This window comes from Danio rerio, chromosome 7 (assembly GCF_052040795.2).
Source record: "Danio rerio strain M-AB ecotype USA chromosome 7, GRCz13ab, whole genome shotgun sequence".
Classification (NCBI taxonomy): Eukaryota; Metazoa; Chordata; class Actinopteri; order Cypriniformes; family Danionidae; genus Danio; species Danio rerio.
In genome coordinates, this window is record NC_141027.1 from 8,928,198 (window position 1) to 8,943,391 (window position 15,194).

The following is a 15,194-nucleotide window of genomic DNA, read 5'->3' on the forward strand; positions in this document are numbered from 1 at the left end:
TTTTCATACTATGTCAATCGTTACAAGTTTCCAAATTTCTTCAAAATATCTTCTTTAGTGGTTAACTTAAGAAACAATCTCATAACCATTTGGACACTTGACGGAGAGTAAATAGTGATAGTAAAAAGTAAATTCATTTATTGTCATTTTTTTTTCTCATGACGAGTCATTTGTGGGTGAACTATCCCTTTAAGCTCTTAGTGATGCATATTACTGTTACCAAAATTGTATTTTTTCATATAATTATGGAAGGAAATAAACAAAATATCCAGCTCACTACATGCCTTCAGTCCACTGAAAACACAAATGAATATTATTTAGTTGGTTAGTTCATTATAAGAAAACATGACAATATGCCTTTTTAATTGATGTAATAAATTATTATTTTAAAAATAAGTATTTTTTCATATTTTTTCATTTTAAACTTAGGAAATATTTTTGCTGCATCAGAAAGTGCGGTTATGATGACCATCCCACAAGCTAATCCAGTTAAAATTAATTATCAAAATGTATTTAAATCTCAAAAATAAATAAAAAATGAGGTGTATGACTGCAAAAAGGTTCACTTTTTGAAAAAAAAAGAACCTACTCCTTTTTCCCAAGCTGGCTCTGAGCCTGTGCTCCCTTGTAAAAGTATTTTCAAAATAAAAAATACAGTATTTTATTATAATACATGTGGCTGTAGTTCATTTTGATACATGTAAAATTGTGGTATTAGTATTTTATTTTAAAATACATTTCAATGTATTTTGCCCATCTCTGGCCATGGGTAATCTCCTAATTTATTTAATAATGTTTAACAATGACTAGAAAACATTTAACTTTAATATAAGTGTTTTTTACATTTTGTAATGAACGTATTACACTAAAAACAACACAATCTATTTTATAACTGAGTTGATTTGCTTACTGATGTCTTCTGCATAGTCCTCCATCCGTCGAGTGACAGTATTTACATCTGAAAATAAAATAAGATTCACTTACAACATTTAATTGAAACATTTCATTTTAGTTTGCTCTAAATAAAATAAATAAAATGCAATAAAATAAACAAACAAACAAAAAAAAGGTTACGTTAAATTAGAAAGCTCTGTTAAAGGCAATCGCCCCAACCATCATCATTCTCAGTCTCCTCTAAAATGGGATGGTGGGCCAAATCAAAGACTACAATGGGCCAGCTTTGGCCTGCGGGCACTACCTTGGGCATCTCTGATCTACAGTTGAAGTCAGAATTAATGGTCCCCCTGAATTATTAGACTGCTTGTTTATTTTTCCCCTAATTTCTGTTTAACGGAGAGCAGATTTTTTCAACACATTTCTAAACATAATAGTTTTAATAACTCATCTCTAATAACTGATTTATTTTATCTTTGCCATGATGACAGTAAATAATATTTGACTAGATCTTTTTTAACACACTTCTATTCAGCTTTAAGTGACATTTAAAAGCTTAACTAGGTTAATTAGGTTAACTAGGCAGGTTTGGATAGTTGTGTATGTTATTGTATAGCGATGGTTTGTTCTGTAGACTATCTGGAAAAAAGATTTTGTCCCTAAAATGATGTTTTAAAAATTAAAAACTACTTTTATTCTAGCCGAAATAAAACAAATAAGACTTTTTTCCAGAAGAAAAAAATATGATCAGACATACTGTGGAAATGTCCTTTCTCTGTTAAACATTATTTGGGAAATATTTAAAAAGAAGAAGAAAAAAATCAAAGGGGGCTAATAATTCTGACTTTAACTGCATGTATATTCATTAAAATGATACTTTTACATTTCAAAGGTGTAATGTATGCGTTAGTAAATCAAAAATTCTTGTTTCTTGTACAGAAATGTCATGAATTACACACAGTTATGAAATAAAACACACACTGATTCATTGCCAAAACCAGTGGTTCTTAAAGTGGGGGGCGGGACCCCCCAAGGGGTCGCGGGACAATGAAGGGGGGTCGCCTGGTGATTTCCAAAAATATAATTATTTATATTAAACCATAAGAATTACCATATTTTATCAAACTACTGAAGAGAAAAATTGTTGTTTATAGTTAATATATTCTATATAGTTACTACAGTAGCTTATAGTTACTAGTTCTATTGGATTGCGACCCCTGGTGTAATTACATAATTTTAAAGACACACCAATGGCGTCAGATGAAGCAGATTGATTTTACAACATCAGGTTAAACTTTCTGGCACATTTACAGCTCTGATTTACATTAAAAAAAGATTAAACTAAGAATAAACTTGGGTCTATTGGTGTGTGTGTGTGCTATTGCATGCAAGGTTTCTGTATATATAACCACCTCAGAGGATATTGGGGGTCGCGAGTCACTTGCATTGTTATTTTGGGGGTCGCAAGCTAATAAGTTTGGGAACCCCTGGCCAAAACAACAGAAGTTATTGAAACTGAAACAAAACCAAACAATGCTACCAAAACTGAAAGTGTTGTAGACCTTCAGGTTATTTGAAACCCCCTCACCTTCAGCAATCAGCAGGGGAAAACCTGAAGAGTTCAAAGAGTTCGCTAAAGTGAAACCCACATTTCTTCTCACATGGAAAATGATTTCTAGTAAATACTGCAGTGATTTGTTGTAAAGTACTTGAATGAGTCTGTTGTGCTAATGCTATAGTTGCTATCGTAACACAAATATTGTAATGTAAACAAATTACCCAACTCTGTACTTTGGTTTATACTATTTTTAATCCATTCATTCATTCATTTTTCTTTTCGGCTTAGTCCCTTTATTTATCAGGGGTCGCCACAGTGGAATGAACCGCCAACTTATCCAGCATGTTTTACACAGCGAATGCCCTTCCAGCTGCAACCCATCAAAACATTATACCACAATTTAGTGTATTATAAACTTGTATGGTATACTACAGTGCCCATTACAGTTTATCAGTCCACTATAGTAATACAGCACTCATTGGAGGTTGTAAATACGGCATAGTTTAATAAACTTTCCTATAGTTTGGTTCCAAATAGGGCTGCAGGATTTTGGAAAAATGTGATATTTTGTTTTTCTGCAATATATATTGCGATTTGGGCAAGAAGGTTGCTGGTTCGAGCCTCGACTGGGTCAGTTGGCATTTCTGTGTGGAGTTTGCATGTCTCTCCATGTTGGTGTTGGTTTCATCCGGGTGCTCCGGTTTCTCCCACAGTTCAAACATGCACTTTATGGGTATTGGGTAAGCTAAATTGTCTGTGAACTATGTGTTTGGGTGTTTTCTGGTGTTGAGTTGCAGCTGGAAGGGCATCCGCTGTGTAAAACATATGCTGGATAAGTTGGTGGTTCATTCTGCTGTGGCGACGCCTGTTTAATAAAGGGACTAAGCCGAAAAGAAAATGAATGAATGTTTTAATTTGATATTATTCAGAAGGCCAATGACTATAAGGAATGTTGATGTGCTGGCCAGTTTGCTATTTTCCCAATACATGACAATAGGCTACTATTTTTTTTCTTACTATTTTTCTTTTCATTTAAAACTTTAACTTTAACATTTTTTTCCCCCAATAATAAATTATGTAATAAATTTGTATATAAAAATAAGTATTTTTTTCATATTTCTAAATTCTATATATTTAGCGAATGTTTTTGGTACCTCAAAAAAAAAAAATTATGATGACTATCCAACGAGCTAATCTAGCTTAAAAAAGTGCTTAAAATGTCAATAAAATGCAGCATTTAAATCTCATTATTAAATAGAACATAAGGCTGCCCAAATTTAAGCATAATAATATTAATAATGTAGAGCTTAACTTTTTAAAAATATATGGATAACAAAAATAGCCTAATTACTATTAAAATGAACTTTAACATGGGCCGCTTTTAGTGCTTCAAACTTTTTTATTGGTAACTTTTTTTTTTTCAAAAATAAGGTCCAAGATTAAGAATAAAGGGTGGGGTACTTGTAGTGAAAGATGATTTTCGTCATATTGTATGATTTCTTGCACAGCTGGATTTTGCACTCATGACAAATAATTGTTTTAATTCATTGGAAGCCTTCTTTGATCACTGAAAAAAATTATTCAGAGATAATTCCTTGGATTTACTCAATTTTTTTTTTTTTTTACGTTAAGTGGCTGTAAACAATTTATTTGGGCTGAATTTAAACAAGTTGAATTTTATTAAATTTAATTTGTTTGTTTAAATTTACAGTTTTGCAAACATAATTTTTTGATGTGGGTTAGTTTCACATTTTATGATGGCATAGCAGTCAAAATAAGACAAATGAACTCATAATGAACAACTGTATTTTCATTAATAGTGTTAACAAACATGAATAAATGCGTTAATGTTTATTGTTTACTGTTTGTTCATGTAAGTAAATACATTAACTGCATGTAACATTAACTAACATCTACATTAACATCTATTAAATAAATAACATGAACTAATCCAACAACCATGATTTTTATGTAGCACTGGCACAAGCGAGTATAGCTGTACATTTCATCAGTAGCCATGAGCACAGGCTTTACTGCATTGGCTGAAATTAAACTTCAAACTGGCTTCAAACCTGTCACGGTTCTGCTATTTTCTATGTTTGTGGCAGAGCTGTGACACTGGCCTAGTCCTGTCTTGTTTCTGTGAGCACATGGCTGATAGTTTGCGTTGCCAGGTGCTCTAATTTCATGTTCGCCCCGCCCCTCTTGTTACCTGATTATAGTGTAATTTGCCTCACATGTTTTGTTTCCAAAATTTTTCCAAATATTCATTAATCCAAAATATTTCGTAACAGTAAACATGTCAGGCTAAATATAAAATGAATCATTCACTTCTGCAAAACTAACTTTTGTTGACACGGTATGTGCGTTTTGCCAGCAAAATGGGTCATTTTGACCCTGAGTGCCGCTGTTTAGGCCTGTGTGTGAACTGTTTTGAAAATGGTGAGTTTTAGTTGACGGCTGCATCAAAGCAATCAAGAAAATCTGTAAACAGCCAAGAAATGAATTACATTGTGAATTGGCAGTGTTTCTTCTGTAGATGCAGATCACGTCCTTTTGCAGTTATTGTTTAGCAACTGTCCTGGGGCCTGTTTCAGAAAGGAGGTTAACTGAAAACTCAGAGTATTTTAACCCTGAAATGAGAGAAACTCTAGGTTTTCCGTTTCAAAATGGCAGGTTTGTTAAACTCGAGAAAGCAGGGTAAGTCAAGCCTGTTTCTGAAAGAGAGGTAACTTTAACTCAGAGTCAGTTACCGTGGTAACTTACTCTGTGAATCTAACCTGGTCAGAAGCAGGTTTTATTCTCTAAACTCAGAGTTTCTCTCTGTCTCCTCCCCTTTTTTTAAGATGAAGCGGTATTTCTCGCCTTAGCCTTACGTTTCCACCCACCTATTTTAGAGCTCATTTTGGATATGTGCATAAAAACGATTGATAGAAACGTCATGATGCAAATAACTTTTTAAAATATGCATAAAAACGCGCATAACTGAGTAGGATAAACTTTTATTTGATAGAAAATGTGCGCATAAACTACGATGGAAACACTTTTACTGAACAAATTACAGTATGTACATTAAAAAAAGATCATGATCATATGATAATGAAAATGTGTGTAAATGGACAAACCAGCAGGCTGAGCACACTGTAACATGTCTTAAATATTGTTTTAGTCATTCTAAAATGCCTTAACTGTTTCAGTATTAGTGTATATTATTAATTACCTCAGAACGTCTGGTGCGTGTCAAGAGTCTCCGCGTCTCATGGCTTCAGACGCCCCCACGTGTTCCTTGTGTTTCAGCATTGTCTTCTGACATCGAGGGGCAAGTACATTAATTAGGCTAAATAAAGAATTAATTGACGCAGCTTCTTCTACCACAGTAAAGTCTGTTTTTACTGTTGATATTTGGTGCCAGTTTTATCAGGAAGTGACTATTTTTTTCTCTTTCACTCGTTGGATGGAATTTTATTCGCATCTTTTATGCAATATCCAGTTTTGCACATAAATTTATGTAATATATTTGGATGGAAACATAGCTATTGCCTACATTTTAGTCACACACAGAAAAACTACGAAAATGGCTTATCTTTTTTAAATAAATAATTAAATTAAATTCACCTTCGACATGCACTGTAACTAGATTAATGGGATTATTATTCTTTCTAAAAATTATTTTTAGTACTGCTTACCTTCTAAATGTTATATTAACCTATCACTTGATCAATAAAAAAGGCAGACACACAAGTGCACTGTTAAATCATTTAAAACTAATAAATGTATAAAAGAAAGTTTCAAAAAAAATCTATAAACGTCACAAATTACATTACTTATTTTATTATACTTAAATATTTAAATACTTAAAAAGTTAAATTAGGCATTAACTTGAGCAGCTGTTTTCCCACGCTGTCTCTTCTTCACTGATGGTTGCTTCTTTTCAAATATATACGCTCATATTTGCTATAACTTTGCATGAGAACATCAAGTTCAGCTGGAGAAAGAAATGGTGATCTCTTTTATAAGATATTGCCATAGTCACTCTTAATGTCTGCGCTCCATTGATAATGCCTTTTTAAAGTCACGGTGTGCGCGCTTAACTCTGAGTTGGTTATACTCGAAGTTGATTGACCCAACTCAGATCAGCTGTTCTGAAACCGAAAACTCTGAGTTTTTAATCTCTCGGTAAATCAACTCAGAGTTCAAGTTTAAACTCTGAGTTGTTTGAACCTCCTTACTGAAACAGGCCCCTGGAGAGATATGTAGCATTTGTTTGGTGAAATGTAAATGACTTTATTGCTGTCAAAATTGATGAAAACATTAGTTTACATTGGAAAGATTAAAAGGAGACGTACATTAAAAAAATCTTTATTTTAATGGCCAAATTTCATAAAAATGCAAAAAAATGCAAATTTTATTGCATTTAAAAATAAAGTGAAGCATTATATTGAGTCCATATTACTCTCAAAAAGCTGTAAGAATTGTTCAAGCCTGTATATCATTTAATGTATTCCTGTGATATTGTCCATATCTCCCCCTAGCCTTTGAAATTTACTTTGCATTTGTTGTATTGACTTGTATTTGTACTATTTAATAAAAAAAAAGAAAAAGAAAAAAAAACTTCCCGTAGAGTCCTGCCAAACATTTACCATGGACACAAAAAGAGCCGCACATATATGTAACACAGATACGGTCTCAATGTGCTGCTTACTCTGTTTCATCATGCTAGCAGTTTTACCAATTGTGGATTGCAAATTTAATAGAGTAAAACGTTTCAATGCCACCATAAAACTTTAATTAATGCAATCTGCCGCCGTCTTTACCTCGCGGACTGAAGAAACCTGCAGCAAGTGATTGAAGGTAGCCAAGTTTAGCGGGAAAACCGCGGACATGGCAACCCTGCTCTCATGGAAGTGTCTGTAAAACTTTGCGTCGCGCGTATTCAATCAACACATGCTGCTTTGTCTCAGCACTAGCTGTAATACACAACATACTTTTGCAGATAGAAGATGCCAGAGGTGTACTGTTTTTTGTAGTTGTTTGTTTAGTTGTTTAGTAAAACTGTAAAGCCACATTCTGTTTGTTTGCCTGTAGCTTCTGCTGCACAGCAGGGAGCATATTGTAAAGTAATGGCGCCCGTAATGCAGCTAAAGGGATTTGACCATCTTTGGTCTGAATGTGTACATGTAAGACGCTCGTTCGGTCCAAACAGTGATTTTGATATCCGCAAGACGTTGATGCAAGCCCGGCTAGCTCAGTCGGTAGAGCATGAGACTCTTAATCTCAGGGTCGTGGGTTCGAGCCCCACGTTGGGCGCGTCACATTTTCCCGTTTTGTTCCGTATACACGAGTTGAATCAGGCTTTGCTGATTAATGTGTAGAAATGTGCAGTTCTAGGAGTTTCTTGGACATTTTTGAGAAACCTTAATAATAGTATTTTGGGGAAAACTGCAGCACGTTAACAGGTTGTTTTCCTTTGGAGATGACGCATAAAACATGATGACGTCAGCATTGGCGTTATCCCGTCTCTGTGGCGCAATCGGTTAGCGCGTTCGGCTGTTAACCGAAAGGTTGGTGGTTCGAGCCCACCCAGGGACGAAATTTATTATGCTTTTTAACCCTTGTGCACTGTCCAAATGACTACCCTGTTGTTATGCTCGGGATGAAAACATCCACTGATTTAAACTGCTGTAAAAATGCATCAAATGAATAGTCATTTGCATAAATCTGTTAATCAGCCTCACCCAGATCAAAACTACTCTACAGTTTAATTAATTGGATGTCTTTATCCCGAACATAACAAAAGCGTTGTGAATTTGCCCAGAGTGTATCGTTAAGTTGTTTAAAAATTCAAAGCATTTTCTTAAAATATGTGTCAAAATAAGACTTACCATAATCATTCTGCTAGCTAAAACAGAGGAAGTTGTGGCCAAATTAAGACGAAAAATCCCCCCAGAGTGGGTGAAGACATCCCCAACCGCACATTAATATCGCCACCTTGTGGTGCGAGTGTGAGTAAAAAAAAACAAATGTGCTGACGCTTTGTTGCACCGCCATCTAGTGGCGGGATAAATAAACTTACAGAGCTGTGTGGTGACACAGTCTCTGTGGCGCAATCGGTTAGCGCGTTCGGCTGTTAACCGAAAGGTTGGTGGTTCGAGCCCACCCAGGGACGAGAATGCTTTTGGACTTTATTAACGGAACATCTCACTGCTAACTCAAAACAATTCCTCTCCATTTATTTACATTCAAGTGGTTCCAATCCAAACCCCAAACTTTTTCTTCCGCATATCAAGAGATTAACATTCTATATATGTATCGGTGGCTCAGTGGTTAGCACTGTCTATGTTTTGTTCCTACTATGGATGCCAAAATGAAGCCATTTAGATTAAAAATATCGAGGCTTATGTAGATCATGCTCAAAATAAGGCACATGATCAATTGATATGTTGTGATTAATCACTTCCAAAATAAAGGTTTGTTTTGACATACTACATATGTGTATCATATAAATGACACACACACACACACACACACACACACACACACACACACACACACACACATACACACTGTAAGCCCGGACAGGTTGATTGAACTTAAAAAAATTATGGAAACTCGCTGCCCTAAAAAAGCTAATTTCGTCTTGTTGAAAAAACAAAACTTTTTAAGTTTATTGTATTTAAGTTTTCAAATGCATTTGATTAAATATTTAGTTGACTGAAATAAAGGTTTTTAGTACAACACTACTGAAATCTTAGGTACAATAAACCTAAAAAGTATTGTTTTTTCAACAAGACGAAATTAGCTTTTTTAGGGCAGCGAGTTTCCATAAATTTTTCAAGTTCAATCAACCTAAACTTGAAACATAAAATCTTGAGCTGAATGTTATGACAGAAATAATTTTAAACTTAGCTATTCACTATAACTGATTTAATGAAAATACCCCTAATTACAAGCAAGGACAAAGAATAATAATTTACTTTACACTTTATTTAAAACCATTTAGAAATATCACTCCGAAACAAGTGACAAAACAAGAAAATGCCTTGTATAACAATTTGTCGATATTTATTGTTATAAATCTTATTAAAACACTTGTTTAAAATATTTCAATAAATTTTTACAAACATATCCAAATAATAAACAACCACAAGACATTATTACATTGTAACATTATGGAATATTTACACTTGCCAAACACTAAGGCATAGTTTTAAGTTTTTTTTAACTCACAGTTAGGACAGCAAGCCTGAAGGAACATGCCTTTTTTGTACCAGTTTACATGACAAGCCAGAATCTTACCCTTCAGCGTCTTCTTACCCAAACTTGTTGAATAAAAAGAAGGGTATTGTCCATGCATTTTGTGTAGCCTAGGTGCAGTGCATAGGTTGATCCAAAAAGACACATGGCCTGGGGTATATTGTCTATATTGTCCATTACAACATTTCCCTCCAAGATGATTCCCACAGGGGATGGGTGGAGGTGGAAGGACAGGGGTTGCAGAGCCACATCGTCATTTTCTCGGTTAAGAATTCCAACGAGCACATGTTGATTTGAGTCTCCATCATCTGAAGCCTGACAACAATACATAGATAACATAAATATATCTTAGAGGTGTACATTTGATTTTAATATATATGAATTGTATTTAATGTTTTTTAGTTGTATGCAAGCATAAATTGTTAATTGTATACCCAAGCATATCTAGTATTCAATGATATATAAAAATACTACAAAATATTAAATTGTTTTTTTTTTTTTTGTATACAAGTCATTGCATACGGCATAAAAAGATTTGATATAATTAAATTACTAAAGATTTTATTAATGATACTTACAAAACATGCTTTGAAGAACTGCTTCAAACTACTGGAAGCACTCAAATGAAAACACCTCGCATGTCAGTGAGGTCAGAGGCCTGAGGTGTTGCAGAGAAACAACATTATATCATTTGTCAACATGAAAGTGCATTTTCATGTATCATAATTTAGTCTCTGTTACTGAGCATTTCTAAAGTAATTATATCAATTTCAAAATTCAGCACACAATGGCATCAATTTATATCAATGGAATGTACAAACAATGGCATACACAAACCTTGACATCTTGTAGTAGATAAAAATCTGTCCAGTGAGACCTCTCTGTGACCTGAAGATCTGAATCAGTTGTGGGCAGTGATGATCAAGAGACCAATATAATTCTTGCTAACTATCTGGTTGAATTCCTGATACACCTGTAGTAGTAAAACACACAAAAAAGTTCATTAACATCAGAGAAATGTCAAAATTAAACAACTGTCAAACTAGCATGCTATCATGTGTATCAATACTGTACTCAATTCATTACAAATACATTCCTGATATATGCATGGAAATGGCTGGCTTCTTGCATAGCTCCCATGTTTAAATCTGCAATGTTTTAATAAGTACCATATTTTGTTACAAGCAAATGAGCAATACTTACATTTTCATCTCATCCTGGTTGGCCTTGCTTTGACCTTTCTGGAATCTACAGTCACAAAAATATACATTAGATTACTAGCTGACAAAACACATTTACATATTTTGATCTGTTATCTCCAAATTTCCCACAAACAGCTATTGTTAACCAAAAGAATTATAGAGCTACAGTTAATTATTTATGTAGCTTTCATTCTAATTAACTGAAAATTCACTTAAGACTGATGAGCACGAGGTTGCATATCTTTCAAAAAATGCCAACTAACATGAATTCGTATTTCCGAAGAAAGGGGCAAATCTCAATGTATTCTAGTCTGTTAATACTTCACTTACAAAAAAAAAAAAACGTTTAAAACAGCTCAGGTTAATGTTACGCTAAACATCTGACGATGCATAACCACCACTGCAAAAATAATCATTTTACACAACAGATAATGCGGATGACTCATCGAATACAGCATCAATATTAAACTTTATATGTGACGACCTCATAAAGCATGTTTTCACGTACAGCAACTGTAACGTTAGTTACAGCCGCAATCGGTTATAACGTGGCATAAATGAACACGCTAACACAGGCAAAACTTACATGAACTATTTTACATAATATATGATCGATATCATGATCCTATTACGCACGTCTTTGCACTTTTCACGTCTTAGAGCTGTATATAAATGTGGCGATGCCGGTTGCGATTGACCGGAACAATAACATCCTAACGTCAGACACAGTTTAATCTTACATGTGGTTTTCTTGCTAACGGTTACATACTTTGTTTATTAATGGAAAACAATGTGGATTGTTTGAGACAAAAGTATGAAATCGTACTCACAGTGATCAGCAGCCATTAGAAAATGCGCGCTCACGCTGTGTTCACCAGTGACGTCAGCCCAAAGACAAAGAGCCAATCACATTTCCCCTTACACATCACTCCTTTGACAAGAGACTAAAACAAGCTCTGTTAAGTACATTCAATTTAAACAATCCAGTAGAATCAAAAATGTCATGCAAATCGTACAACAAACTAAACAAATTGAGTAACTGAGCAAAAAAGTTGGAATTTATGTTTATTGAATCTAAGTATTTTGAATTAATACAACTTTAGGGATAACAGTGCATACATACATTTTTGTTGCACAGTTTGCATATAATTTCTGTCATATTCTATATTTTATATCTAAATATAAATAAATATTTTCTCAAATATATGCATGGATATGTGTATTAGTACTCATACTGTATATATTTTGTCAAACATTAAATTTTTAGGTGATTTATTACAATTAATCATGTAAATCATGCACCGTAATATATGTATATAAATACACACTCGCATATATTTAAGAAAAATGTTCATTTATATTTAGACTCAGAATATATTTGTATATGACACAAATGATTTATAAACAAAACAATACTGTTATAATGCAATACAAGCAGATTTCTTACCTCAATATTTAATTTTAGATATGATTACCTTAAACAAACACGAACCGCCAGGTTTTGTTTCAGATGGGATTAAACGCAATTAATCGTGACTTATTTGTCGCTTGTTGTTTTTAAGCCTCTATGTTTTTAATCTAAGTCACTTTCTTTTTGTCATGAAAAACAGTGGCAAAGTATAAAGTCTTTTTATGTATGTGTCTGTATCACATATACAAAATAAATATATGTACAATACACACACACACACACACACACACACACACACACACACACACACACACACATTTTCTGTTCAATTCATTTTTATTAACATCATCTAAATTTCATTCATTCATTTTCTTTTTGGCTTAGTCCCTTTTTTAATTTAGGGTCGCCACAGCAGACTGAACTCCAACTTATCCAACACATGTTTTACGCAGCAGATGCCCTTCCAGCTGCAACCCATCACTGGGAAATGTCCATACGCTCTCATTCACACACTATGGCCAATTTGACTTACTCGATTCCCCTATACCACGTGTTTTTGGACTTGTGGGGAAAACAGGAGCACCTGGAGGAAACCCACTTTTCCAGGTTAAAATAAAACACAAGTGTTTAAGTGAGTGATTCTACTATGTAATACAACGTTAACGTTTAGTTACATCATTAAATAAACATCTTCTAAAAACAAAACGAGGTTATCAGTCACAACATATGTGTGTGTATTTATTATGTGTAGATAAATACCGAAATATTTAATTATATATATATATCTGAATTATGGGAGATCATTCTATTTAATATAATTTTAATCTTTAATCATTTGAGAAGTCAAAATCTAAAAACATGAATGGAGGAGTCAATCATAAATGCATATGGTTGCATTATGTCTATGAATTCCATTAATCCTTGCAATAAAAATCCAAAAGCTATCTCGTCCCTGGGTGGGCTCGAACCACCAACCTTTCGGTTATCAGCCGAACGCGCTAACCGATTGCGCCACAGAGACGGAGATGACACAGCTTTCAAAACCCAAGCAATTCATCTGGACAGAAGCAAGGAAAAAGAAGCCTATAGATGATGATAAACAGGTGTTTGTTTTAAAGATGTGTCCACAGCCATGTTGTTAATATTAATATTATTATTTTAAAGAAACGGTCAGGTACATTGCCTATACATTCTTTCCAGTATCATTCCTAATGCCTTTGTAAAACATCCACTAGGTGGCAGTACAGACTAATACATTAATAGTAACACTTTACCACAGGTTGTATTAATGCTAGTTAATTTGAGAAAAAAATACATATTAAGCAATATAAGACGTACAGCCGAAATATGTAGTCTCAAAAGCTTGCTGTGTTCAGTCTGGATTGATCCTGTGACTATATTTCAAGCATCAGAACTTTATTATATACATTTAAATGTGTCAGGATTGTTTTTTTTTTTTATTTTGTTCTGAGGATTGTTTTCTGTGATTTACAATTCACAGAAATATTTTATACTCTGCCAGCATTTTTCACGACAAAAACAAAGCCATTTTAAGGCTTATTAAAAACTTCATCCAGATAAGTCGTGATTAATTGCAATAAATCACTTCCAAAATTAACATCTGTTTGGACAAAATATACGTGTGTACTGTGGATAATTATTATGTTTATATACAGTAAATACACACATGCTTTCATATAACAAAAAATGTTCAATTATATTTCATCCTGATCTCACGAGGAAAAATAAGTATTTTACGTTTTTGTACGAATTCGTAAAAAGTTCAGTCGTATGAAAATGTACGATTTTAAAAAGGAGGCGTGGCACCCGACCCCACCCATAAACCCAAGCGTCATTGGGTGATGAGGAAATCATACTAAATTGTATAAATTTGATCATACAAATTCATACGAATTAGCCACTAAATCAAAAAGTTACGAATTGCCGCGAGATTGCGTTGTATATTTAGATAGAAAATATATATGAATATGATACAAATGAAATATAACGAACAAACATAAATTTGGACTTTATTACTGCATTAGTAAATGTTGACCTACAATTTTTAATGACGTGTAAGTATTATCCATACTTCATTTTAGTAAACACATTAACTAACATTAACTATTGAAATTGAGTTAACTTGTTAACAAAGGTTCAGTGGCGGAATCACGCCTCACTTTTTTCTCCTTAACCGAGGGGTTCTCAACTGGTTTGGCCATGGGACCCACATTTTTACATTGTTATCAAGCCGCGACCCAAATAATTTTAGGAATTATAATTTATTTGTGTTTATTTGTTAACATACACAAGTAGTGAAAGATACATCATAAGACATTTACCAAGACTTACAAATAAACAATACTTTATCGCTGTCATTTAACAAAATGTATCAAATTATAGAAATATTACAGAGGAAAAACGTCAAATACTGTAAACAGTGGTTAGGGTAAGGAAAAGTTCAGTTACCATTAACTAAACTGAACTATTAATAAAACATTAACACTGATCCTGTTGAACAGAACAAACCAGCAAATTAAAGTAAAATGATTAAAATAATCATAACCGTTTTTATAATAATCATCAGTTATTTGCTCTTCTGCTATTGTGTGGGCTTTCTTGGCCTTTGCTACACGGTGCTTGGTGAGCACAGTAAGGGCCTACTCACACTATGCCATCTGTACCGTGCCCAGGCCCGTTTCCCGGATCGTTTGAGAAGTGTGAGTGCGCTGAATCGGGCTCAAGCACGGTCTTGATGCCCAATTCTGATTTGTTGCCTATGTTTGATTTTTTTTTTTTACCTGTCCGTTTACACATTGTTTTAATTGTGACCCCATTGTGAATGATGGTTTGTTCTGTAGGCTATCGAAAAAAA

General features: G+C 33.8%; 1 protein-coding gene, 1 long non-coding RNA gene and 4 other non-coding genes across 10 annotated transcripts in view; 4 read left to right on the top strand and 2 right to left on the bottom strand.

Annotated features, from left to right (window-relative positions):
- Nucleotides 1-15,194, top strand: part of helz2c (helicase with zinc finger 2c) — a 284,230-nt gene that overhangs the window by 242,874 nt on the left and 26,162 nt on the right.
- Nucleotides 7,687-7,759, top strand: trnak-cuu (transfer RNA lysine (anticodon CUU)). Its single transcript has one exon. It is a non-coding gene; the product is annotated as a tRNA-Lys (tRNA).
- Nucleotides 7,968-8,041, top strand: trnan-guu (transfer RNA asparagine (anticodon GUU)). Its single transcript has one exon. It is a non-coding gene; the product is annotated as a tRNA-Asn (tRNA).
- On the top strand, nucleotides 8,545-8,618 carry trnan-guu (transfer RNA asparagine (anticodon GUU)). Its single transcript has one exon. It is a non-coding gene; the product is annotated as a tRNA-Asn (tRNA).
- On the bottom strand, nucleotides 9,416-11,781 carry LOC101886485 (uncharacterized). The gene is made up of 5 exons (NR_170241.1): nucleotides 11,739-11,781; nucleotides 10,910-10,954; nucleotides 10,544-10,679; nucleotides 10,285-10,364; nucleotides 9,416-10,021 (listed from the first exon to the last, which is right to left on the bottom strand). It is a non-coding gene; the product is annotated as an uncharacterized LOC101886485 (long non-coding RNA).
- Nucleotides 13,267-13,340, bottom strand: trnan-guu (transfer RNA asparagine (anticodon GUU)). The gene has a single exon. It is a non-coding gene; the product is annotated as a tRNA-Ile (tRNA).